Consider the following 26438-nt stretch of genomic DNA (forward strand, 5'->3'; position numbering starts at 1 on the left):
TTAGGAATTTTTTTCACTGAAAGTTTTCAAAGACTTTCCCCTACAGTTGCTAGAATCCAAGGAAACACATTGTACTAAAAGGATTTCTTAGTACCAAACAAAATATGATTCTCAAGGTTTTATTAATATTAATAAGCCCATTGCTTAGCCAAATAAAATCAGACTTTTAAAATAGATTCCTCATATATAATGTGAGAAGTTTTTCTATTCATTGTGTAAGGATAAAGCTCAGTATTTTCATTATATTGGCTTTTTTTTTGTCATGGGGCTTGGACTCAGGCCCTGGGCACAGTCCTTGAGCTCTCTACCACTTTGAGTCACAGCTCCACTTCAGGTTTCTGAGTGGTTAACTGGAGAGGAGAGTCTCACAGGGACTCTTCTGCCCAGGCTAGTCTTGAACCAGGATCCTCAGATCTCAGCCTCCCAGTAGGTAGGATTAAGGGGTAACCCACCAGCAACCACTTGCTTCAACTCTTATGAAAACTGAGACCACTCTACAAACACCTCTTTCTCTTCTTTAACTACAACAAAAAAAATCTTACATTAATTATAAAGTAGTAAAACAACTTGTATGCCCTAAGAATTGATTATTATATGTATTTTTTATTTTATTTTGAAGAGCTTGTTATATTTTATTGAATTATTTTCTTGATCCTTGAAAGAACTCTCTCCAAGGCAGGCATTTTTCTTATTATTATTTTGAGATGAGAAAAATTAAATCAAGAGGGATTATGTAAAATGCCCAAGGTCTACAACTAGTCAAAAAGAACAAATCATAAAGTTTCCATTGAGTTTTCATTCAGCATCTCTATTCATGAGTATTATAGTGATGTTTTCTACTGTTCTTTTTCCATTTTAATGGTACAGTTTTTCAATATAGCTTTTAATGTTTTTGGGGGGGTCTAGTGTGAGAAATTAAGCTTGTTTTCTTACCTGTGTAAAAGTGTGTAGCAGATGGAAACAGCTGTTTGTATCATAATTTATTCCTTCACCCTCTTCTCTGCTTTGTTCCAAAGAGTTCCTTTGCTATTCTACTTAACCATATATCACTGAAAATACTCCCTGTTCTTTCTTTGGCCATAGTTACCTCTTATGTTTGAATTGTTGGACATAATTGGAGGCAAATGGAAAACCAGCCTCATGATGAAGACACTGAGATAGTCTGAGTGCCGACATTATCAAGGGCCTGGTAGCAGGTGTCACACCTCTACTTTCCATTGTAGAAATCCTGTCAGCAACAACTTTTCACAGACCCCTGTGACTGAAAAAACATCCTCTCTATAAACTGTGCAGAAATGAATAACAGATGTGTGCCAGACGCTGTGGGAAATTCAGAAGTGTCAGTTTAATATCCTCAGTGTCACTGTCAGAACCTGAAAAGTCAATTCAGGTTACAAAAATTTCAGCAGATTGCCACAAATCTCTGAATGTTCTCTTCAGTTCGAGTAGAGCAGAGGTAATGGGCCACATGAGAAAAACAGGAAAAATAATGGATCCCATCTCATTAATTGAGAGATAGCTCTTGAAAAGGATAATGATGTTGAAGATTGTTTTTCTCCAAAGCTTCTCATTTTAGGGTAGCACAAGTATACCTGAGCATAGACAGACCAAACTGGAATAACAGAAATGTTTTCTTCTGTGATAGCCTTAATTATACTAGACAAAACATGCAATCTACCTCTTGAATCATCAATTATCTACATAAAAAATAGGATTACCACTGATTCAACTCTCAAGAAAATATTCAGATAAAATGTAATTTAAGCCATTATGTCTATTATTTATATAATAGGAATGATTATGTTTTTCCTCTCAAACTTCAGAAACTTACTTCTTGGAATATTATAAAACTTTTGATCAGTCACATCATTAGTTCTGCTAGTATGAAAGCATGTCCAGAAAAGATGTTACCACATTGTTTGGGCATGATTGTCCCATAGAATCTGATTTTTAGAGAATATAAAAATATACCAGTTCAGTATGATTAACTTAGTGGATTATACCTGAACAGATATTCAGAGTTTCCCCAGTATAATGCAATACTCCAATTGATGCAGTTAAAATTAATTTGCAAACTTATTTATTATATAATCAGTTCATAAAAACTAACTCTGGAGCTTCCTCTGAGTATGAATAAGAAGAGTGAGGGTGACAAAGAGATTGTATTATGAAGACAGAATGGAGAGCATTGAGCATTATGAAAGGCATGATTGCTTAAAAGTGTGGAGTAACCAAAAAGGGACAGGGAAAAGTAGAAAATACACTATAAAGCCAACCTTAGCTTTCCAAGGATAAGGAGAAATAGGAACCAGAAGCACAGGGTAACCTAAGCCACCCTAGCAATGAATGAGCACAAATAGTGGGAGGATATGCTGACACTTCCCACAAACCTTAAAGCTACAGCAGGAATTTGGAGAGAAAATAACCTATATGGCAGAAGAGATAAAAAAAAAAAAACATTCTTTTGTTCTTTGTAGTTCAGAATGGCAGTGTTTTGAGAGGGGGGTGGTCTAATGTTTGAGTACATGAAATCAAGGAAACATTGTCCCTCGGTGAGTATGAGACACCCTGCCCTGGGGTCCGACAGATAACAGTCAGGAGAGGGATCCTGGAACTAAGGAGAGTCTGATGTGTTCATACAGAGAAATGTATGCAGCAGAGAGCTCGGGAAGTCTCAGAGGAGGTGGTTACTGATTCTGCTCTTAAGGACAAGGGGTGAACTTCTCCACCTGAGAATCATCTTGGAAACAGAAATGTAATCCATGACTAAAGGAGGGCCTGGCTTCTATCTCCACCGTTGATGGCATTGTTGCTAGGCAGGATTTGAGAGCTTTGAGCTCAAGTTTTATGGATGGTGCAATTACACCATCCTCCTTTCTCCCTCTACTGCTTAGGGAGATATGGATTTGGGGTAATATCCCTAGGCTTAGATGTTTGCTGTGCACTGAGACACAAACTGAAGGACAAATGAGAACGTGGTAAGCCCACAAACTGCAGGAGAGTTTTCCAGTACTCAAAGAAAGGAAGATTCCACAGTAAAAATAGTTCTGAAGAAGTTAACTAATCCTTGTCCACCCTTCTCCTCCCTCCATCCTTTAGTACATTTTTAACACCAACCTGTACACTAGCAACAAAAACAAAGTCAATTTTCCTGGATTGGGATGATATCCTAAGCATGTAGTTGAATATTTGGCTATTGAACCACACCTGTTCCAGTAATGAGAAACTTCACCTCACCCTGTCACTCACTACACAGTCCCACCTGAATATTGATAGTATTTCAACTAAAAGGCTACCTTTGATTTTAATTTTTTTTTAATTTTTTGCCAGTCCTGGGCTTGAGCTCAGAGCCGGAGCACTGTCCTTGGACTTTCTCAAGGCTAGAGCTCTACCACTTGAGCCTCAGCACCACTTTGGCATTTCTCTATGTATGTGGTACCAAATCCAACCCAGGCCTTTGTGCAATCCAACCCAGGCCTTTGGGCATGCTATGCAAGTACTCTACCACTAGGCCAAACTCCCAGCCCCGCTACCTATGATTTTATACTCCAAAACACTAACGGCCTCAAATGCATAAATCTTGGTGCAGAAACATAAGAAATATGAAGAGTAAGAAGACAACATGACTTTCCAAAGTGAAAAATTCCTCCAAAAATAAAAAATAGCCAATTCTAATGATAGTTAAATAGATATATTCCCAAAGCAAACAATTCAAAAGAATGATCCTAAATAAAAATAATGAAATGAAAGAAGATACAAATAAACAGCTGAATGAATTCCAGGAGAACATAAATATACAATCAAATAAAATAAGGCAGACAATGAAGGCTTCCAAAGAGGAATTTGGGGAATAAGGAAATCTTGAAAAAAGTACAACTGAAATTCTCAAAATATAAAGCTCAATTGGTTAAATAAGAAACTCAATTGAGTAGAGTGGTATACACTTATAATCTTAGGCAATTGGGCAATTGGAGATAAGGGAATCATGATTCAAGGCTAACCGCAGCAATAAATTATCAAGGGCCTATCTCAAATAACAAGCCACATGTGGTGACAAATACAGCTACCAGGAACACAAATATAATCATTGTTCAAGAACAAAATAAGCGAAAGCAGAAAACTTTATCTGAAAAAATAACATAGACTATATGTAATGTACACTATATATACAGTATATGTACAATATGTATATATAGTATATAGTATATGTATAGTACATATGTGCAGTGTATATATATATACATATAGTATATATTGCATATAGTAGATATGTATATATAGCAGCCTCCTTCTTTGCTTTTTTTGGCTTCATCTTGATAAAAGGCAAAGTAAATAGGTTTTATAATAAAAGAAAGTTCAGGTCACATAGGTAACCATAAAAAGAGAATGTAACAATGCATAAGGATGTTAAAAGAAATTTCAAATGATTTGTTAGTTTGACATGGTAGTATATCCCTGTAGCCCTAGTATGCTGGAGGCAGAGGCAAAGCTCAAGCTCAAGCCTAAACTACTTAGCAAGATTCTAATTTTGACCTAGTGGTAGAGTGCTTGTCTAGCGTGCACGAAGACCGGGTTCGATTCCTCGGTACCACATACATAGATAAAAGCCGGAAGTGGTGCTGAGGCTCAAGTGATAGAGATCTAGCCTTGAGAAAGTCCAAGGATAGTGCTCAGGCCCTGAGCTTAAGCCCAGGACTGGCAAAAATAAAAAATAAAAAATATTGGGATGGGAGTTTGGCTTACTGGTAGAGTGCTTGCCTCACATGAACTAAGACCGGGGTTCGATTCCTCGGTGCCACATATACATAGAAGAAAAAAAAAAGCCAGAAATGGTGCTGAGGCTCAAGTGGTAGAGCTCTAGCCTTGAGAAAGCCCAAGGACAGTGGTCAGCCCTGAGTTCAAGGCCCAGGACTGGCATAAATAAATAAATAATAAATCACTGGACTACTATTCAATATGCAGCAACTACGCATATTGAATATGCAATAACAGTAACGTCCATCCTTCCCACTTGAAGTATCATCCCAATGATAACATTGTTACAAACTTTGTTATTTTTTATTTTGCCGGGTTGAACATCGGTACATTCTTTTACAGCGCCCAGTTCATGATGCATAGAATAAGCAATGACAATGCTACCGGCATTCATATTTTAGCAAACCCAGTCCTCAGAAACAATCTATGAGGAAATCAGCCTCATCACCAACATACAAATAGGAAAAGGACAGAGCAATTAAATTCAATAATTACCAAAGATTAAATGTCTATTAAAGGTTGTCCCTGGGATGAAAACTGAATCCTGAGCTTGAGATTTTCATGCTCTACTGGACCGCCTAACAAAGCTCTCAGAAATATGTTTATACACATCCTCCAACATGCTTTTCAATGATTTACCTAGAGAGGTATTGAAATGTGGCCATATTGTATTGGGCATCTGAAGGAAATATTGTCTAAGGGGTAAGACTGAGAGAATAAAGACCCTGAATGCTATTAGTAATGAATCAGACTGGAAGCTAACACCTCATGTTGCATTAGAAGCTTTGCATCCTGAACTTTAAAACTTCTCATTTCCTTGTTACATTCTGGCCATATTTTCTACATGTGCATTTTATTATAATAAACTCTAGAATGTATTTGTTCCTCAGGCAGGAAAAAGAGTAACAGTAGTGCAAACATAATGATTTGACTATCAATGAGCAGTCCATTGGTCAAGTCTAGTAATCTATTACAACGGTAAAATTGCTGCTGTAAATCACCTATAGGGTAGTTTATGTCCAAAGAGGCAGTAGCTTAGAGTTTATGTGCTGAAATCAGGTGTTCAATCCTGGCCTCCAGTACATGAGTACTGTGTGATTTGGGGACAGTCATAACTACTCTTTGTTTTAGTTTTCTCATTTATAAAAGAGGAAAATTAATATCAATGCCCACCTAACTGGGTTATTATGAGAATAAAATGAGTTAATACTTATTAAGGCTTAGAACAGTACCTGGCTCAAAGCCGTATTCCATAAATGTATGCTATTATGCTAACCATAAAGCACTCTTTTATTACTGCAGTATTATTATGTGGTCTAGTGCTATCATGTTGAGAAAGAATATGTAATGTAAATGTAGCCCTCACAATAGTTATGCACACTTCGAATTGATTTTCAAGGAAATTCTGCCAATTCTATTTGGTGTTCTACTTAAAGAAAAAGAAGACCTATTTCAGTCAGGATACTCCTCACAGATTATTGTCTTTTTAATAATATAATATAGTAATGGCTGCACTCTGTCCAATGTCAAGGTGCATTCCCCTTGAGCTATGCCGGACTTTCCCCCATCTTATAGTGAATCATTTCCAAAATCCCCACTATTCCAAATTCAGGACCAACACTGATCCAGTTTGGAATGGCTCTCATTTCAGCTTGCTGGGTAAAACAGGAACATGGGGAGGAGAATATGAAGAATAGAAAGACAATTTGAAATGGAATTCTACTATTCTGATTTAAAAAAAAAAGGAACCTCTGCTTTCCTACTTTTATCACTGTCACTTCTGTCAATAACCTTGAAGAAGTAATTAACTTCACATTGACAAGCTATTTTCTCTCTAGGGCATGCCTTATTAGCCATCCCCAACTAGTGTGTCCTGGACAGGGCTCCTGTTCACCTACATATTCCCTTTCATACCTGTCAAGGTCTTGCAAATATTATTATGCAGTAACTCCTCATTAGCATTTCCTTTAGCTTTCTGATGCTGCATTTAATATTTCCATGAAGGCAGTGCATAAAAATAAAAACAAGTTTAAAGTTCCATATGTTATCAATATTTTTTCATATATTTTTTATTGTAATTAATAGAAGGCTTACATGATATTTGCCAGATAGATGGTGCATTAATTCCCATACATTGATACCCTTTCACATGTCTTGGTCCCCATTGCCCTCCCCCCCCACCCCCACCTCTCATCTTGTTTTCCCCCTGTTCCCTATCCAATTTCAAATAACCAAATACAAATATATCCGATATATCAGGTAACAAAGTGAGATACTGTAACAATATGAGATAACCAAGGGACAGCAAAAGAGATGAGAGATAACATAGTACCCAATGGTTTCCCTCATTTGTCATAATCAGTAGAAACCTTGGGCTCTCCTAGCAGAGATTTGCAATAGAGCAAAACCTTGATACAAAAGGCCATATAGTAGGATGCTAAATGAAAGGATCTCTAGGATTATTGTTATCAATATTTTTTACTTCTGTATTTTCTTTAAGTCAATAGTCAATTCCAAGGACAGAACAACTTGAATTGAATGTGTTAAGTCTTACAAATGTAAACAATGGGAAAATGTGTATTCACTGTGTAGAATAATGTGCAGGAGCAGGAAGCATGGAAAAAAGATGAGACTATCAAGTATTCATCAAGAAAATATATATTGTAGGAACTTAACTTTCAAATTTGATTTCTACAAACAGCTATTTCTGTTATCTGTTTTAATTATTGGTGATTTAATTATTACTAGTCCTTCACATTTGTAATTCTTCCAATTCTGTAAATGAGATTGACACTACTTTATTAGTAATCCTTTCTCTTTAATCCTTTAGGAGAAAAGAACAAGAATGGAATGTTAAGATTTTAAAAAAAAACATGCTTTTCTGTGTCTACCACTTACAAATTGTAAATTCTTAGTGAAGTTAACCTCTCTGAACTTCAAGTTTCTTATTGGCAAAATTCTAATTATAACTCTCACAGGGAGGTCCTAATAATATATAATGGATAATATCTATTGAAAATTATTCATAAAAGTTAAAAACCCTTACCACAAAAATGAAGAATCCTGGCATAACTCTGAGTTTTCTGTGGCAACATTTTAAAGACATAAGAATTGAGACAAAGTAGAGCCAAAGGCTCAACTCTTATGTAATGAACTAATGATATAGACTTGTAGCCTGCATGAAAGATTATGTGCATCTCAGTGATACACACTATAACTCTCCTAAGGAGAGCAGGGACTGTGCAGAAGGTCAGTTAGCAAAGACATGAAGCATTGTTCAAAATAATGTTGCAGACAAATATCAAATGTCAAATAACTTATGAAGAGGACACAAAACACACTTCATTGTATTTTTATTCTTCTATTCTTTACCCAGTTTACTCTAACCTTGAATTGCTAGAATACTAATAATAACATTAAATAGATCTTCTTTCTTCTGCCCTCACTATCTCATCTCATCCTATCACATACCCTACTTTTGGAACCAATGTTTTCGTCATCTCATTCCATGAGCTGATGTTAACATAGGTCAAACCTTTTAAGATCATGTCCAGTTTATATCCCTCATTTCTCTCGTTCCACCTTTTTAAAAGCTATCCACGCATTATTAAATAGCTTGGCATTTCAGAGCTAAAAAGAATCTGTTCATATTAAAATGAAGAGAAAATATATGTTCTTTTTTAACTTAATTATGGCCTGTTTATTTCATCTGCTCCTATGGCAGTGACCTCACTCTTCACTCAAAGTCCCTCTGTTTTCATCCAGTTTCATCTTTCCCTTTAACTCTACATTGGATACACTAGGCTCCCTCCACTTGTGCTATATATCCTTTTGCCACCTATTTCCACTATTTCAAAGCAGACTCTTCACAATTCATCTTCTATCTAAAGACTTCTTTCTTTCACAAGATAAAATCAATATATCCCAATCATATTTTGACCACAAATTTCCTCTTACTGGAGAATCTGTGTTTTGTGGTTACTGTCATAGCAAATACCACTATCCTTAGCTTTCTATCCTAACATGACTTTATGTCATATTATGGGGCTCTGAAGATAACATGTTAATGTTTCTGAACAGTGTTTCTTGAAGAAATTATACTAAATCACCCTGTACTAATAAGATTAAAATTAAGTGATAGTGGCCGCAGAGACATTTATCTCCCAAAGGTCATGTACTCACATTTCAAGTAATAAAATCATCTGAATACTAGACATACTCTGAGTTCTGAACTCTGAGATTACTGTCATATCCTCCCACTAGAAAAATATGCCTATGATCTGAACAGTATAAACTCAGATCTCTTTATTATTGTTGTTGCTGTTGCTATGGTTGTTGTCATCTTTTAGTAGGGTGCGATAGTGTTTAAATTCAACATGTCAGTTCATGAATACAATGCATCTTGAGCAATATCATCACTTCCATCTTTCTCATTCTCTCTCCATCAGGAATCCTCTTAAGAAGAATTTTTTACACTCAGGAGCAATGGTTTTTCACAATCTCTCAGGAAATTTTCTTCTTTTTTGTTATTGTAAAGGTAATGTGCAGAGGGATTACAGTTATGTAAATTAGCTAATAAGTACATTTCCTTTGTTTATCAACTTTTTTCCCTTTATTTGTTCATTTCTTTTGTTTGAAGTGCTCTTTGATGGCATCCTTGGCCTGAGACTCTTTACCATAGCCCTTAATCATTCCACAGCTGCAACCAACCACTTTATGGGATTTTCCCTCTTGATCAGCGTTACAGAGACCTACTCACTCCCCTAGTTTTTTGTTGTCATTCACCTTATTAAGGTTGATTGGGTGCTCAGTACAAAGGGCCTCTACCATCTTGACATACATGGGCTCATTGCAGTTGGATGCAGGAACACAAAGATATGCTTGGAGCTTGTCTAAGGCTTCAGCAGCTTGAAGGATTACACATGCTGGGCAGTTGGATGACGGCGGTCTTCACACCTCTTGTAGAGCAGTATTAGCCTCCATTACACCGCTGCCATCAATGGCTTTCTCGGCCAAGGCAGTGGGTTACAGGGTGAAGCCGAATCTTGAGGGCATCCCGGATTAATGCAATAGGAATTCCTGGTGGCAGGGCCTCCATCTTTGCATGGTTCAGCAACAGCAGGAAAAGAGGGTACATTTCTTTTTGAACAGTGTCACCTCTTCCCTCATTCTATCCCAACTTTTCCCTTTTGACCCTACCCACCCCATAAGTTGTATAGTTCACTTTCTACACAGTGTCTCGTGTGCCTCATGGCTGCATTTCTTCACCCTGTGTCCTGCCCTTTCTATGCTACCCCTTATCCTCCCCAAGACAGAGAAACTTACATACAAGACAAAAGATACAGAAATCAACAATAGTGGAAAAGGAGAAAAAATAACTATAGTAACACAAGAATTTTTGTTTCTATTTCTTGGAGTTAAAACATCATTTTATATGATCATATATCTCTTGATCCTTTGTGATCCTCTCCTAAGAATAGCCCCCTTTGTCCTCACTGTGAAAATGTCTACAATCCTAATATAGCATGTCCAAGTGTATTTTTTATTTCATTGTGTTTTGTTTTTACCATCCAGTATGTTTACTTGTAGTTAGATTTATAGATATATTCTAGTTACAATGAATGAGGATAATGATGCAATCTATGTTTCTTTGGGTTTGGTATTACATCACTTAATTAAATTCTTTCCAATTCTTTCCATTTTCTTGCCAATGGGAGACTATCATTCTTTCTGATGGAAGTACAGAATTATATATATATATATATATATATATATATATATTTACATTTTCTTGATCCAATCATTCACTGAGAGATACCCGAGTTGATTCCATATACTGCCTTAGGTAAACAATGCCTCAGTGAACATAGTTTTTCTAGTAGCTTGAGTGTGATCTATTAGATAAATGCCCAGCAATTGATCCCTAGATTCCTAATGTCTATTTCCTCATCTAGAATACAAATCCTAAAATATGTAAGATGACTTTGGGTCCTAATGTGCTCAAAATATGGATTTGAGGTATGGTCCAATTAAATAATAACATGAATTTTCCTCTGGAGATATTATAATAGTAAATGTAATGTTCAGCACATTAAAAGATTAGCACATGCTAAGTCAATCTAATTAAGATCATTTTTTTTTGTCAGTTGGTCATGGGACTTGAACTCTGGGGCTGAGCACTGTCCCTAAGCTCTTCATCTCCAGGCTATCACTCTACCACTTCAGGCACAGCTCCACTTTTGTCAAACTAATGAAATTACAACTGTTCCTCTCTGATTTCTTGTCTATTTCCTTGAAGTGCTTCTTAAGAGTGTGTGTATGATACACAATGAAGTGTATTTGTTCCTTGTCTTTGTGTCATTGCAAATGTTTTTTCTTCACCCAATTTCTCTCTTTTCTTCTTCCACAGTTAAATTTTCTCTTTATCACTAAAAAATGGAAGTCTCCCTGAATAAAATCATTACTCAGTTTTGGGGCTATACATTTTCAATTCTTTCTCAATTTGGGAGGCTATATAGTTCCAACTCTTAGACAATGCTATTATTATATAACACATAAAGTTGTGCTAACTCAGTTTCAAGGTAAATATTCTGAACCTCACTTTAAATATGAGGAATCAGATTGTGAAGAAAGTTAAGGAAAATTTCCAACAATTATAATTAATAAGAAGGAAGACTATAATTCAGGCCTATTCAATAAAATAGCATGAGCAATCTCCCAACAACAATGTGAAAGATTTTCGAGGAGAGTATTCTGTCACAAGCTCACAGATGGGGGAATGTTTCATCAAATAACACCTTTAGTGTACTAGATATGGCTTTTTTTAATTATTGTAGAGTTGATATAAAATAATTACAGTTATATGTCAAGTAGTGACCAATTGAAAAATTCTTTTTGAACCATGTCTCCTCTTCCATCATCCCTTCCAGTTTCCCCTCCCATCTCCTTCTATAACATATCTAGTTCATTTTCAACAGAGTATCTAGTGAGTATCACTGTTTTATATGTTTACCCTTGCTCTACCTTTTAGGTACCCTCCCCTATCTTCCCAAATACAAACAAACAAACAAGGCAAAATTAAAAGAAAACTAAAATAGCAACAATAGCAACTAAAAAATATCTATTTCCTTTTCTTATAGTTTATTTCATAAAAGTTATTTTATCTGATCATCTGCACATAGCTATTGAGACTTTGTCAACCACTCTTATGCATATGCTCTTTGGCGTCAATCTGTGACTAGAGTTTTGTGTAATTTATCATGTCCCAGTGTGGGCAAATATATATATATAAACATTTTTATATTAAAATATAAATGTTTACATATTTAATCATTCAGTGTGTTTACTTGTATACATATAGGCACATTCTATTTACCACAAATGAGGGAATCCATTCAGCATATGTTTCTTTGGTTCTGGCTAACTTCACTGAATGTAATTTTCTCCAAGTCTTTCCATGTCTTTATGAATGGTTTAGTTTCATTCTTTCTGATGAATGAGTAGAACTCCATTATGAATATATACCATATTTTCTTGATTCATTCATCCACTGAAGGACATCTAGGGTCCTTCATATAAAAATCAACAAGAACACAATGTTGACAGAGAAAATACTCTCTGCCCCAAAACCAGATAAATATATTAAGAATATAGGAAGCACATCCGCTAAGAAGGTAGATGACATGTATATCCTGATGCTGTTGGGTGACCCAATAGCTGCGTGACCCAACAGCATATACTTTCTTCTCATCAGCTCATAGTGCATTCTCTAAAGTAGATATAGATTTCAAATACACAAAAATATATATTTCTCTATGGTTTTCTGAAACTAAAAAGAAATATCATGCTATGTAGTTAATTCTGGTGTTGAGATTATAATAATCCAGTCTAAGCTTGCTGAGTGCTAGGATTTTAGGCATGGGCCACCATGCCTTGCTGAGAAATAACCTGTATAAAGCCACTGACATTTCAAAAATAAATACTATTGCAATATAGAAATTGTTGTGAGGAATAGTATGTGGTCAATGTAGTACTTTAAAATATGTTAAACTAGATCTGTGGCTCTCAGCAAGTGAACATCTATAGAGAAATAAAACCACCTATGTGATACAGTAGCAAATATTTGCTAGAATTGTGTTCTAAAATAAAGGACAAGTAATCCATGTGAATATATTGCGACTTTAAAGAAATAGGCTGTCTTGGCAAGACACTATAAGGAAGAAATGAAAAAGAAAAATGAATTGGCCAAATTGTATGAGAACTTGAAAAGAGTCACTAAAGAGTCCCCATATCCAACTACTCATAGAGGTAATATAATAGAAGATCTAATGCATTCCTTTTTACTAATTGATAAGGCAAACTATAGAGAATGATATTCAGACTTGGTTGAGTGTGGCACTACATGCCTTCAATGCCAGCTACTGGCAACTTGAGGATCAGGAGATTTGTGATTTGAGGTCAGACCAGGCAAGCAGCTAATGAGACCCCCATCTCAACAAACAAACAAAGCAAAGTACTATGCAGCTGTAATACCTGATAAATGGGGAGGTATAAGTAGCAACCACTTCCTTAGAAAGAAATGTCTCAGAAGAGAGTGCAAGGAGAGTTAAACAAAAGTCAAAGTGGTGGATTTATTAGCTTTGAAGCTAGAAGGAGACAACTGCAAAGGAAAGTGGTAGACTTTTAAAAGCTGGAAAAATTCAATGATGTGGATTTTCCAAAACTTTGATGTTAGTTTATGAAACCTATTTTGGCTTTATGATAGAACTACAAAATAAAATTCATTATTCTAATTAGCTCTTGTTAAAGGCAAGCTCATAGTCATTTGCTACAATATAGCAATAGGAAACAATGTAAAAGTCAGAAGCAAGAGGTTAAAGCAAGTAGAAAGTTCTAGGTGAGTCTAAGCTGTATAGTGAAGCTTTGCAATAAATAAACAAATAAGCATACAAGCTATGGACACAATTAAGAAGGATGAATATTTCCCCCAAAACTGTGACCACGGCTACTGTTATTGACTTTGTTACTCAAATTGATGACCAAAAAATTGGCTTAAGTTCCCATGGGAAATATAATATCAAAAGAATCATGAGTTGAATCTAAAAAAAATAACCTCACAGAAGTTGACTGCCCCTTTGATTTTACTAAGCAGAAAGCCAATTAAGAAACCTGCTCAGCACAGAGTGTAAGAACTCTCAGGACTTCATCAACCCTTAGAAAAAGTTCAAGTAGCAATTGTTCGTAGACTAGAACATCTTTTTGAAGTGTTTAGATCAAGCAAACCCGAGGTATTATGTAGATGAATGTTTGGAAATAAGCTTAAACCCATTCCTCACAATGGGGAATAAAACTGCATTTAGAATGATAGGAGAAAGATTTCCACATCTCCTCCCCAAAGTTTTCACAACACCAAACAGACATGATTACACTGGAACCATGAAGGAATAGAAACCAAGGACGTACTCAGCTTCCCTCATATTCAAAGATGCTTTCCAAGAAACCCCCCTTCATCTCAGCTCATCTTATCCCAACATGACTAAACCATCTGAAATTGGGTAGTAATAAAGAAAGGAAGCAGAGGGATGTTGGTGCTACTTTCGTTCCTGCCCACTCTTGTACCATGTAGGAGATAACAGTCAACTTCATATGACAACTGCAAAGCCAATTACAGCAAGAAGTTAAACTTAGCTTAAATCCTTCACTAGCTTGTTCTATGGCCATCATCCAAGCCCATGCTAAGAAAACCCAAGCAGATACAGTGGCACTTGCTTTTGCTCATCTTGGAAAAGCATCAAAAGTTAGAACTGTTTGGCCTCAGAAGGCTTTCCAATGATTCCAGTTATGACAAGAAGGCACACTACCTCCACTATGAATTTAGAAAACTTCAGAGGCAATATCTGTCTCACTCAGTAGGTGAAATAGTCATTCAATTCAGAATAAAAAGCCTAACTCTTTTCCCCACTCTGGCAGAGGTACAATCCTCAATCAGTTAAGAAGAAAGAATCAATGAACTGGAAGACAGAACCTTTTAACTTATCTGGTCATTGGAGCAAAAAGGCAAGACAATGAAAGGCAATGGAACAAGCTAACAACCATTATGGGCCACTATCCAGAAACAAAGTATTTACTCAATAAGAATTTCTTAAGGTGAAGAAAAGAGGAAAGAAAGTATATTTAAAAAATAATGATTGAAAACATTTCCAAGCTGGTAATAAATACAAACATTGAGATAAAGGAAGTGTGCAGGTACCAGTAAATGTTTTTGAGCATCATTTCAAATCATCACTGGCCTGTCTTACATTGACCTTTATGAAGTCCCAAAAAAGGTTTTCTGATATTTTTTAATTGTCTTATTTCTTTCTTTATTGCAGTGTTGTAAGACTTCTTCATATTTCCCATATACAAATTCTGGCAGAGATGTGTATTATATACATATATATATCTTAATCTTTGATTTTACTTATTTTCTTAGAAAAGAGCTTATTTTAAACATCATATTTTAAGAATGTTCATATATTTCTCATTTAGTGGAAGAGATCTTGGCAAGTGTCAATTAACATGCCTGTGTGGGATGTTTTACAAACTCTATTGTGTTCTACTCACTATTCTACTATTAAAAATCACCGGATTTGGTGAATATAATGTAACCCTTCTATTAAGTACAATAAAAATATATGAAAAAATCACCAGATTACAAAGAAACTTTTCCCTTTTTTCTCTTTTCCACTGGAAAGAAATATTTCAAATAGGGGCAACTGTGTTGGCTTGGTTCCCAGAGTAAAAACATCATAAACGTGAGCCATGAGCAACGACCTACAATTGACCTACAGCACAAGCGAGCACTAAAGCTTTCTTCTGTTTGTTAACCACTGTGATTGTGAATATGAAGCTGAGTGTTACTGTACTGTAACAGTCTGAGAGGACTAACAGAGGTCAGGCCAAGAAATAATGACCAGTGGCCAATAGTACAAAGAGAAGAACCAAGGGACAAAATTCTTTTACTTTTTTCAGTTTTTAAAAAAAAAAACTCTGATACTTTAGCTCAATTAAAAACTGTCTAATCATACAATCATTTTTTTGTGTTCACTTATGGCATTGCCTAATTTTATGTTTCAGAACAGCTGCAAGGAAAAGAATTCCACATGTTACTAGATGAGACCAGAAGAGGGGCAATTATTCACTTCAAAAAATAAAGGAATAAAAGAGTTCACAACAAAAGACTAAGACGTAATCTATGTTCCAATCTGGTGAAATTTTAGAGTGATAATTCTTCCATCCCACAAGGCAAAATCTCAATGTGACAACCAAAAGCAAACAAATGAGCCTTCGACCTCATAGCCATGTATGTAATGATTGTGTTGTATAAAGGGCAGGCATGCTGAACCAACCGGACTTCCTGGAATAGCTGTGACACAAATGTGGGGCATCTGCACAAATCCACAAAACTACTTCTTACAACTCATTCCCAAGGCTTTACAATAAGCAAGATCCATATACATTCATACATATCAAAATACAAAGTGAATATCGAGCATACAGAAGGTATCATAATGTGTCAAAGCCCCAGGATTCTTGCTACCTCCATGTAATGTATGTGTAAACACAATATTATGAACATCATCCATATTATAAAAAAAAACATTTCTTCAGGTTGCCATATACATACTACTGTACAGACCAGAAGAACAATCCTACCCTATTCAAGTACTAAGAAGAAAAAGTAGGAGGCAACTCAGATTATATGGATGGATATGGAAGATGTTGTTCTTGCTGTGCTGCTGCTGCTGCTGCTACTCAAGCTGAGAGCTTTCTTATCCCCTCACTGACTTACTGCATCTAAAAGGTACTGTACTGTGATTGCATAGAAGCTATGCTTTGAAAATAGTGAACAAGAGTCCAAATAGAAATGACTTTTAGACTTTAGACTCCAAGTCACTGAACTTAATACTATACCTTGAGAGTATTATACATGGCTACAGGGCATACCTCCATATGCAAAATATTCTCCACATTGTGCATGCAGCACACCTCCCTGGTGTTAGAGCACCCCTCCCCTCCTACTCCAAATGCTCACCAAAGGGAAGCTGTCAAGAATGCAAAGTACAAAAGAGCACAGCTCTACAGAAGCTCGGCAGTTTAATACAGTCCCACTTATTCAGATTTTCTCTGATTTATTGTGATTCTTGGTCCTTATTAAGAAAGTTTCAACCTGTGCCAAGGAGACCTAGTGTATCTCCTATTCTTTCTTGTAAAGTTTTCAGTGTATCTGTTTTTACCTAGAGGTCTTTGATCCATTTGAAGTTGCTCCTGGTGCAAGGTGACAAACAAGGATCCAATTTAACTGCAGAGCTTCTGTATGACAAAAGACATAGCTAGCAAACTAACTAGAAAGCCTACAGAATGGGAGAAGGTCTTTCTAAGCATACAATGGACAAAGGCCTCATATCTAAAATATATCAACAGCTCAAAAAATTGAATCACTCCAAAACTAATCTCCAAAGAAACAACTATCCCATTAAAAGATGGGCCAAAGACTTAAAAAGAAATAAGGATGGCCTATAGACACATGAAGAAATGCTCCACATCTCTGGCCATAAAAGAAATGCAAATCAAAACAACTCTTAAGATTCTACCTCACTACAGTTAGAATGGCCAGGATCAAGAAATCTAATAACAACAGATGCTGGAAGGGATGTGGCCAGGAGGGATCACTACTACACTATTGGTGGGAGTGCAAACTTGTTCAACCACTATGGAAAGCAGTATGGCAGTCCCTCAAAAAAACTAAACATAGAACTCCCCTATGACCCAGTAATTCCACTCCTTGGCATTTATTTACCCAGTCGTCCAGAAACAAGGGCATGCAAAATCCACTAGCACAATGATGTTCATTGCAGCACTATTTACCATAGCAAAGATATGGAACCAACCCAGATACCCCTCAGTTGATGAGTGGATCAAGATGTGGTATTTATACACAATGGAATTGTATGCTGCTGTCAGAAAGAATGACATCACCCCATTTGTTAGGAAATAGAAAGACTTAGAAAAAATCATATTAAGTGAAGTAGGCCAGACTCAAAGGAACATAGGGTCAATGGTTTCCCTCATTTGTCATAATTAGTATAAACTTATGACTCTCCTAGCAGAGTTTTACAATAGGACAAAACCTAGATACAGAAGGCCATATAGGATGAGGCTAAATGAAAGGACCTCCAGGATATAGAAACAAAAGCCATATAATGAGTGATTGTTGTCTTTAATGTACTATGTTATCGCTCATCTCCTTTGCTGTCCCTTATCTCATATTGTTACAGTATTTCACCTGGTTATCTGATATATTGTATATATGCTTATTTGGTTATTTGAAATCAGATAGGGAAGGGGGCAAAACAAGATGAGTGGTGGAGGTGAGGAGGGAAATGGGAATAAGACATGAGAAAGGGTATCAATATTTGTGAAGTAATGCACCTTCTATCTGGTGAATATAATATAACCCTTCTATTAATTACAAAAAATATTTGGAAAAAAGTTTGAAAAAATTCATGTTCATAAAAATGGGCAACTACTCAGCCCAACAATGTTCCTTATAAAAAAATAAACCCACTGTGGTGATTTTTTTTCAAGTGAATCTAAAATCTCATGGGAAATTGCTGGATTTATCAGAGTTTTTCACTAATTAAAGATGCTAACTTTAATTCTATGAATGGCAAAACTCTGTGTCCCCTCAAAATCCATCTGTTCAGCATATTGGTCCAGAACTAGGTTTTCAGTGTCAAAGCTTGTATCTACTCTCAAGTCACAGCCTTTTCTCAGATACAAAATGAAAATGTCAACAAGGAAGGAATTTCTTTCACTTGGAACTACAATTAGATTTCAGAAAAACAATATACATCTTGCCTCTCAGTACAATGGCTATGAAGATTCATTTAATTGTTTATTCTTACTATTATTTTTGGTCAGTCCTAAACCTGGGCACTGTCTCTGAGCTCCTTTTGCTCAAGGCTAGCACTCCACCACTTGAGCCATACTTCCAGCTTTTTCCGTGATATAAGTGGGGATAAGGGTCTCAACAGACTTTCCTGTCTGGGGTCTTAGCCTCCTGAGTAGCTATGATTAGAGGCATGAGCCACTGGCTACTGACACACACATTCCCTCTCCCTCCCCCTCCTTCTACCACCTCTCTCTCTCTCTGTGTCTCTCTGTGTCTCTGTCTCTCTGTGTCTCTGTCTCTGTGTCTCTGTCTCTGTCTCTCTCTCTCTCTCTCTCTCTCTCTCTCTCTCTCTCTCTCTCTCTCTCTCTCTCTCTCGTAAAATGATTGTGTCTTTAGGTTATTTCCGAATTTCAACTAGAATCTTGCTGAGAGCCTCCTGTGGGAGAAAGTGCACAATAACTAACTTTGAGAAGAGATTCAAGGTATGACTGGGTGCATTACATTCCAAATAAAATAAGTATTTTGATCTCTAGAACTAAATGAAAGGTGAAATGACTGGGTGTCATTTGAGGGATGGAGAGATAGATGATAGATAGATAGATAGATAGATAGATAGATAGATAGATACATACATACATACATACATACATACATACATACATACATACATACATAAATAGACACACAGACAGACAGTCAGAATCACTGTGTAACTGTTTGTAAAATGGAAATTTGCTGCACAGAGAAGCTTATGTGATGTGAGAAAGAGAGGTAGCAATGTTGTCCACCTGTTCAGTGGTTTCATTGCATTGCATACCAATCCCAAGGAAATCTGCGGTCAAGGTGCAATACAGATGGTTGAAACATTTGAGAGAACGGGTTTGTGGCTGGCTCTCTCTATATATATCCTCCATACTGTATCAGGCACTTGCTGACTGAGCCTAAGTGATAGTAAGCTTATAAAACTTTAAAGAATTCCTATATTAACACAGAAACAATCTTGAAATAATAGCCCTGATGCTCCTTACTTAGGCAAAAATATTTGCTGCAAAGAGAAAGCTCTCAATATTCTGGTTTCTAGAGAAAAATTCAGTCATATCTGCTTTAAAGTATGGTCACATTTTAATCCATTCAAAGCTGTTGTGGACAGCATAGAGACTGGGTAAATCTTTTGTCCATCAAGTAATAATATCTGCACTATGATGCTTGGCCATTTTCCTATTTCTACGAAAGACAGTGAGAGGTATGAGAGGTGGAAAGAAGGAGAGATTAAGAGAGAGAAGGTTAAGATAGGAGGTAAGAAAAGTGGCAGGAAAAGGGAGAGACAGAAGAGAATGAGAAATGAAAAAGTTTATCTATCAACTTTTGCAGGTCTGATCTCCACCCCCCTCCGCAACCTCCCAAATGGGCTTGTATGTTAAATGCCTCTTTAAAAACAAAGTAACAATGAATAAAAAGACCAAAACTAGAGTGGTAGCAAACCAACTATATAGATAATACAGTAAAGAGAATAGAACAATCAATATAGTAATTCAAATAAAGCTACTCAAATTGTTGTTGCCATATTTTTCTACTCCATTAAGATCTGAGTATCTTGAGGGGAAGTAATATGAGTTAATCATCCGTGGATTCACAAACAGTGCCTGAAATGCAGGTGCTACCCAGTAAGATTAATTGACTTGAAGCATGTTATTATTTCGCTGCATGTTATTATTTCGTTACTCATATCATTATTTTTCAGAAAGTTATGGCACCCTGGAAAGCAGTGGCAGGGAGTTTTAGATTAGAACATGAGACTGGGCAATCTCCCAATGATATATCATGTCAGCCTAAGGTGGTAGGAAGTGTGGAAAACAACTATGGGGAAAAAAACTCCCAGTGGAAATAGAAATTTTAATCTATTATCCTTCATTCCCTAAAATATTTATTGATCTATCTTTAAATGAATCCAGGTATACCTACCATCACATTATGCAATTTGAATAGACCACTGAAAACTAAACTCATTGTTGTACAGCCTAAAGATTCAGAGCTATAAATATTTCCTATTATTATAAATCCAAAATTGATAGAAAACATTTGTGTTATCTTAAGGAACATTTGTAATGCTCAAAAGTATTAGTCTTTCATTTCTTTATCTAAAGCTGCCTTCCCTCATTAATAAATTATAATAAAATCTCAACATTCATAATCAATTTTTGAACAATATTGAAAGCACGATGGAGCATTTTTAGCATATAATACTTGTTTCAAGACTCCCAACTGATAGAAACACATAGGAGTCCATACATAATTCCTTACATGAAAACGCACAATATTTTCATATATCCTATGCAAAACCTATACAATTCAAGTCATCTCTTGATGACATATAATGCCTCATTAAATGTAAATTCTATATACATAACTGTTATACTGTATTATTTTATTAATAATGACTAGAGAAAAGTCTGTTTATATTAGAGGGGAATTTTTCTAATATTTTTATCTATCTCTGATTAAATCCTCAGATGAAGAACATTCAGATGCACAGGACCAAGTGTGTATCACTGATCACATCACAGATTTCCTCATTATGTGAAACAGTAGTCTACCAAATAGCTTCTTATACCAGATAGTGGAAGATAAAGGTTGGTAAACACCATTATTACTCTGAGGGAAATTATAATCTTGTCAGAAAGAAAGGATTAAATAGTATAATCTAATCGTCTGAAGTGAGCATGACATAGTTATGAGAGGGATGGCCAGAGAATCATAATCTAAACCAGACAAGACAGGAAGTAATCAGAAATGTTTCTAGCAGACTGCCAAGATGATTAAATTCACTTGTTTTTTTTAATTCCATGAATTTGAAAACTTCCAGAATGAATGAGGCTCTTTTACCAGGTAAGAAGACATCATAGTAATCTTAAGAGACAGCTTTGCCACATTCTGTGGTTGAATTCAATGTGAGGAATACCAATTCAGGGAAAAACAAATTTCTTCATAATCAAAGTCTTCTATTGATTACTGACATTCAGAGCACCGTGACAATAAACTCATATGTTTAGGGTAAACTGAAATGACCACCTCATGATGTATAATAGGCCTCTTCTACAAGAAATATGTCATGGAGTTTATATATAAAGTCAATGAAGTGATTTCCACACTGCAACAGAAGAATCCTCCAGGGGAATTATACACAAATAATCCAGAAAATAGTTACATTACTGATAGGTCTCCAGTTCTCTCGGAATTTCCTTCAGTTTATCTATTTGCAGATATCAAAAGTTACAAGGGTACAAAATTTTTTCTTATTGTCATCTCTCCATAGGTGGTAAAAATGTTATAGAAGAGTTTTTACACCAAAGTGTATTACTCACATTTGCATTGACAATACTGTTGATGGTACTGGAGTTATTATCAACATGTAATACTGGCACTTGCCAGAGGTGAGTTTGCAATGCATCATGTGACAGCAATATAAATACTTCATGAACGATATGGTGAATGTTCAAAAATCAGTCTCAATTGAAAATATGATCCAAAAATCTGGTTTTCAATTTGATATAGAATCAGAAATACTTGCAAAGCTTACAGAAATACAAATTTCTCAAATACATATCTTTGGATTCCATAGATTTAGAGAGACACCATGGATTTGCAGTTCTACTAAGTTCCATCTGTGGGTAATGTTCATCTAGGGCCATTCTTTGGGTAATGTTGTTCATCGAGGGCCATTCTTTGTGATCAGCTATACAAAAAACAACTCCATTATGGGAAACAACAAATTTACAAATGGAATCCCTTGAGTTTATAACTTGTTGAACAACAATGTCTAAGTTAATATATTTGTTAAATTAATAAGTGTTATGATAGATTGAAAAATAATATAATTGATATTATTAATGCTGCTCAGAGAGATAGAGAAAATCAAATTCAAAGATAGTGGTACATGATGAGAAAGATGAAGTTTGAGGTGTTTTCCATTATTGTTGTTTTGTTGTGTTGTGTCCTTTTTTTGGAGTGGTGGAGATCATAGGGCTTGAACAGTAGGCCTGGGTACTGTCACTGAGCTCTTCAGCTCAAGGCTACTCCCTACCCTTGAGCCACAGCTCCACTTCCCATTTTCTTTTTTTAATATATTTTATTGTAATTAATAGAAGGATTACATTATATTCGCCAGATAGAAGGTGCATTACTTAACAAACATTACTATCCCATCTCATGTTTTTGTCCCCATTTCCCTCCCCCTACTCCCTCCCCTCACTTTGTTTTCCCCTCTTTCCTATCCTATTTCAAATAAACAACCACATATACAATATATCAGATAACAAAGAATGATACTGTAACAATATGAGATAACCAAGGGACAACAAAAGAAAAGAGAAATAGTAATTAAGAAAAACAATCACACATTATCTGGCTCTTATTTCTATATCCTGGAGATTCTTTCATTTAGCCTCATCCTATATGGCCTTCTGTATCTAGGTTTTGTCCTATTGTAAAACTCTGCTAGGAGAGTCATAAGTTTATACTAATTATGACAAATGAGGGAAACCATTGACCCTATGTTCCTTTGAGTCTGGCCTACTTCACTTAATTTGATTTTTTTCTAAGTCTTTCCATTTCCTAACAAATGGGGTGATGTCATTTTTTCTGACAGCAGCATATAATTCCATCGTGTATAAATACCACATCTTGTTGATCCACTCATCAACTGAGGGGTATCTGGGTTGGTTCCATATCTTTGCTATGGTAAATAGTGCTGCAATGAACATCATTGTGCTAGTGGATTTTGCATGCCCTTGTTTCTGGACGACTGGGTAAATAAATGCCAAGGAGTGGAATTACTGGGTCATAGGGGAGTTCTATGTTTAGTTTTTTTGAGGGACTGCCATACTGCTTTCCATAGTGGTTGAACAAGTTTGCACTCCCACCAATAGTGTAGTAGTGATCCCTCCTGGCCACATCCCTTCCAGCATCTGCTGTTATTAGATTTCTTGATCCTGGCCATTCTAACTATAGTGAGGTAGAATCTTAAGAGTTGTTTTGATTTGCATTTCTTTTATGGCCAGAGATGTGGAGCATTTCTTCATGTGTCTATAGGCCATCTTTATTTCTTTTTAAGTCTTTGGCCCATCTTTTAATGGGATGTTTTTTTCTTTAGAGATTAGTTTTGGAATGATTCAATTTTTTGAGCTGTTGATATATTTTAGATATGAGGCCTTTGTCCATTGTATGCTTAGAAAGACCTTCTCCCATTCTGTAGGCTTTCTAGTTAATTTGCTAGCTATGTCTTTTGTCATACAGAAGCTCTGCAGTTTAATGCAGTCCCATTTATCCAGACTTTCTCTGATTTCTTGTGTTTTTTGGTCCTTATTGAGAAAGTTTCGATCTGTGCCAAGGAGGCCTAGTGTATCTCCGATTACTTCTTGTAAAGTTTTCAGTGTGTCAGCTTTTACCTCCATGGCTTTGATCCATTTGGAATTAATTCTAATGCAGGGTGACAAGGAAGGATCCCACTTTAGTTTTCTGCAGGTGCTTAACCAGTTTTGCCAGCACCACTTGTTGAAGAGGCTGTCTTTCTTCCATTCTATTGTTTTGGTTCCCTTGTCAAAGATTAGGTGGCCAGAGGTCTGAGGGTTAATATCTGGGTCCTCAGGTCTATTCCATTTGTCTTCAGACCTGTTCTTGTGTCAATACCAAGCTGTTTTGGTCCATATAGCTCTGTAATAGAGTCTAAAGTTTGGTATTGAAATTCCTCCTGCACTATTCTTTCTGCTAAGAAGTGCTTTTGCTATACGGGGTCTTTTATTATTCCATATGAAATTTTGGATTGCCTCTTCTGTTTCTTTAAAGAATGACATTGGGATATTGATGGGTATTACGTTGAATTTGTAGATAGCCCTTAGCAAGATTGACATTCTCATAATGTTCATTCTTCCAATACAAGAACATGGAAGATTTTTCCATTTCCTCGGTTCTGCTTTAATTTCCTTTTTCAGGGCTTTAAAGTTTTCATCAAAAAGGTCATTTACACTTTGGTTAAGTTAATTCCTAGGTAATTCATGGTAAAAAATAAATTTCTTATATTCATTTATATATCTTTAGATCTATTTCTATGAATTTGAAAATGTAAATTTTAAGACTAGTCCAACCTGACAAACACTAAGCATATAAACTAATTATTATCAGTTAATGAATTACTTAGAATAAAGTAAATGAGGTATTTCAAGGATCAATATATATAAAATATTAATAAAATGTTCTTTGAAACAAGAGGTTTAATTTTGTGTTGTTCTTAATGTACTATGTGAAGTTACTTGTTTTCACTTTTTTTTGTTTTTCTTTTTCCCCTTAAGTTTTATTACATGTTGTTATTGTATCTGACTTTGGTACCTGGTAGATTATATATATGTTTATTTGTTTAGTTGAAATAGGGAAGGGAAAGGGAAGAACAAGATGATTAGGAGGAAGTGGTGGGAGGAAACATGGAAGAAAACCATGACAAGGCATATCAATGTCCAAGAAGTAATGTGTCCTACTACATGACAAATGTAACTGTAACCCATCTATACATAGCCCCAACAATACAATACAATAATTTTTAAAAAGAAAATGTACTTTTAAACAACAAATAAAAATAATTCAGCCAGAATGCATGAGCATACATTCAAACACACACACAGGCACATGTACAAATTTTTCTTGGACTTCCTCTGAAGAATACTCTTCCAACCATCACAACAGATGCCCTTGACTTATAAATGTCTATATTTAATGTATTTTTTATACTTACATGGGCCATTGAATTCTGAAAAACTCTAGAAGACATTCTGATTCCTTGCTGCTTCATCTTTTTAGGGTCATGAGCATCTTTGATAATATGATAAAAAGTTAAAGAAAAATTCCGCAGAGATGGATTGAAATGCAATTTTTATATATTTTTATTGTAATTAATAAAAGGGTTACATGATATTAGCCAGATAGATGCTGCATTAATTCACATACATTGATACCTTTTCTCATGACTTGGAACCCATTTCCCATCACCCACCACCACCCCCCATCTTTTCCCCCCTTCCCTATCCAATTTCAAATAATCAAATACAAATGTATCCGATATATCAGATAACAAAGTGAGATACTGTAACAATATGAGATAACCAAGGGACAGCAAAAGAGATGAGAGATAACATAGAATCCTAAGAACAACAATCATTCACTCTTTGGCTTATGTTTCTATATCCTAAAGATCCTTTCATTTAGCTTCCTACTATATGGCCTTTTGTATCAAGGTTTTGCTCTATTGCAAATCTCTGTTATGAGAGCCCAAGGTTTCTACTGATTATAACAAATGAGGGAAACCATTGAGCCTAAGTTCCTTTGAGTCTGGCTTACTTCACTTAATATGATCTTTTCTAAGTCTTTCCATTTCTTAACAAATGGGGCGATGTCATTTTTTCTGACAGCATCATAGAATTCCATTGTGTACAAATACCACATCTTGTTGATCCACTCATCAACTGAGGGACATGTAGGTTGGTTCCATATCTTTGCTATGGTAAACAGTGCTGCAATGAACATTCTTGTGCTGGTGGATTTAGTATGTCTTTGTTTCTGGATGATTGGGTAAATGCCAAGTAGTGGAATTGCTGGGTCATAGGGGAGCTCTATGTTTAGTCTTTTGAGGAACTGCCATTCTGCTTTCCATAGTGGTTGAACAAGTTTACACTCCCACCAACAGTGTAGTAGTGATCCCTCCTGG

The 26438-nt window shown here is 35.8% G+C and overlaps 1 pseudogene; it reads right to left on the reverse strand.

The window, feature by feature from the left end:
* Positions 1–9375: 9375 nt before the first annotated feature.
* On the reverse strand, positions 9376–9765 carry LOC150056886 (small ribosomal subunit protein eS12 pseudogene; annotated as a pseudogene).
* Positions 9766–26438: the final 16673 nt, after the last annotated feature.

This window comes from Megascapheus bottae, chromosome 11, assembly GCF_031878675.1.
Source record: "Megascapheus bottae isolate mThoBot1 chromosome 11, mThoBot2.hap1, whole genome shotgun sequence".
NCBI lineage: Eukaryota > Metazoa > Chordata > Mammalia > Rodentia > Geomyidae > Megascapheus > Megascapheus bottae.